This window comes from Scylla paramamosain, chromosome 1 (assembly GCF_035594125.1).
Source record: "Scylla paramamosain isolate STU-SP2022 chromosome 1, ASM3559412v1, whole genome shotgun sequence".
Taxonomy (NCBI): Eukaryota; Metazoa; Arthropoda; class Malacostraca; order Decapoda; family Portunidae; genus Scylla; species Scylla paramamosain.
The window spans coordinates 27,501-30,000 of NC_087151.1; the positions used below are offsets into that span (position 1 = coordinate 27,501).

Consider the following 2,500-nt stretch of genomic DNA (forward strand, 5'->3'; position numbering starts at 1 on the left):
CACGATGGCTCGCCACAACCTTCCAGTGGGCATGAGAGGACGAGATCTGTGAAAAGGACGTGTCAAATCGCAGGACTTTAGTCAGGGAATGTGCCCTCGTGTGCTTGTAAGTAGTAGTAGTAGTAGTAGTAGTAGTAGTAGTAGTAGAAGAATTATATTAGTAGATAATGAAATATATATATAATGAATTATTTTTATTATTATTATTATTATTATTATTATTATTATTATTATTATTGTTATTGTTGTTGTAATTATTGTTTTTCCTCTTCCTCCTCTTTGTCTTCTCTCTCTCTCTCTCTCTCTCTCTCTCTCTCTCTCTCTCTCTCTCTCTCTCTCTCTCTCCTCCTCCTCCTCCTCCTCCTCCTCCTCCTCCTCCTCCTCCTCCTCCTCCTCCTCCTCCTCCTCCTCCTCCTCCTCCTCCTCCCTCCTCCTCCCTACAGACACAGATTGCAGCCACGTTGCTGCCCCCTGAAGGGTAGTCGTGACTATCTAAATGGTACCACCTATTTGGATAGTCAAGTGAACTGTTCCTGTACTACTAACTATCAGATAGTCGGCCAGCAGATCAGAGTGTGCCAGGAGGATAGTCAGTGGAGTGGAGAGGCACCACTGTGTCAAGGTGAGTAGTAGTAGTAGTAGTAGTAGTAGTAGTAGTAGTGATAGTAGTGGTGGTGGTGGTGATAGTTCTAGTAGTAGAAAGACAAAAGGTACTAGTAGCAGTAGTAGTAGTAGTAGTAGTAGTAGTAGTAGTATTGGTGGTGGTTGGAGAGAGAGAGAGAGAGAGAGAGAGAGAGAGAATTATTATTATTATTATTATTATTATTATTAGTAGTAGTAGTAGTAGTAGTAGTAGTAGTAGTACTACTACTACTACTATCATTTTTACCATCATCATCACCATCATCATCATCATCATCATCATCATCATCATCATCATCATCATTTATTATTATTATTATTATTATTATTATTATTATTATTATTATTATTATTATTATTATTATTATTATTATTATTATTATTATTATTGTTGTTGTTATTATTATTACCACCACCTACTATCAATTTTGTTATAATGAGAGAGAGAGAGAGAGAGAGAGAGAGAGAGAGAGAGAGAGAGAGAGAGAGAGAGAGAGAGAGAGAGAGAGAGAGAGAGAGAGAGAGAGAGAGAGAGAGAGAGAGAGAGAGAGAGAGAGAGAGAGAGAGAGAGAGAGAGAGAGAGAGAGAGAGAGAGAGAGAGAGAGAGAGGAACATCCCCTTAATATCCCCTCCCTTTCTCCCCTTCAGAAATCCGGTGCGGGCCGCCTTCAGAAAAACATGGAGGTGCCAAAGTTCTGGGGATTTCTGGCAGTGACCGGCACCTCACCTCCACATTTGCAGGTGAGGAAATGTTGTTCCTCTTTCCCTCACATCTTCCTTCCTAACTAAGATGGACATCCTGGAAGTGTCAGAAGTGGTGGTCAAAACTTGAAGGATAAGTGTGTTGAAGCCTCCCTCTTGAAGGAGTGCAAGTCATGGGAAGGAATACAGAAGCAGGCAGGGAGTTCCAGAGTTTACCAGAGAAGGGGATGAATGATTGATAATGCTGGTTAATTCTTGCGTTCGAGAGGTGGATAGAATAGTGGTGAGAGAAAGAAGAAAGTCTTGTGCAGCGAGGCCACGGGAGGAGGGGAGACATGCAGTTAGCAAGATCACAAGAGCAGTTAGCGTGAAAATAGCGGTAGAAGACAGCTAGATATCCAACATTGCGGCTGTGAGATAGAGGATGAAGACAGTCAGTTAGAGGAGAGGCGTTGATGAGACGAAGAAATTTTGATTCCACCCTGTGTAGCAGAGCAGTTTGAGTGGAACCCACCCAGACATGTGAAGCATACTCCATACATGGACGGATAAGGCCCCTGTACAGAGTTAGCAGCTGGGAGGGGTGAGAAAAACTGGTGGAGACGTCTCAGAACGCCTAACTTCACAGAGGCTGTTTTAGCTAGAGATGAGATGTGAAGCTTCCAGTTCAGATTATAAGTAAATGACAGACCAAGGATGTTCAGTGTGGAAGAGGGGGACAGTTGAGTGTCACTGAAGAAGAGGGGAGAGTTGTCTGGAAGGTTGTGTCCAGCTGATAGGTGGAGGAATTGACTTTTTGAGGCACTGAACAATACCAAGTTTGCTCTGCCCCAATCACAAATTTTAGAGAGATCAGAAGTCGGGAGAAGAACAGTGACCGTTTACCACAGCAGCAACAGAACGGTCAGAAAGGAAACTTGAGATGAAGTTACAGAGAGAAGGATAGAAGCTGTAGGAGGGTAGTTTGGAAATCAAAGCTTTGTGCCAGACTCTATCAAAAGCTTTTGATATGTCCAAGCCAACAGCAAAAGTTTCACCAAAATCTCTAAAAGAAGATGACCAAGACTCAGTAAGGAAAGCCAGAAGATCACCAGTAGAGCGGCCTTGACGGAACCCATACTGGCGATCAGATAGAAGGTTGTGAAGTGATAGATGT

At 42.8% G+C, this 2,500-nt stretch overlaps 1 long non-coding RNA gene across 2 annotated transcripts in view; it reads left to right on the forward strand.

The window, feature by feature from the left end:
* LOC135106745 (uncharacterized) overlaps window positions 1-2,500 on the forward strand; it is a 22,317-nt gene that overhangs the window by 11,854 nt on the left and 7,963 nt on the right. For both annotated transcript variants that reach the window (XR_010271459.1, XR_010271465.1), the window contains exons 5-7: window positions 1-106; window positions 444-622; window positions 1,291-1,383. The exon at window positions 1-106 is cut by the window's left edge and continues 2 nt beyond it. This is a non-coding gene — a long non-coding RNA (uncharacterized LOC135106745). The remainder of the gene's footprint in view (window positions 107-443; window positions 623-1,290; window positions 1,384-2,500) is intronic.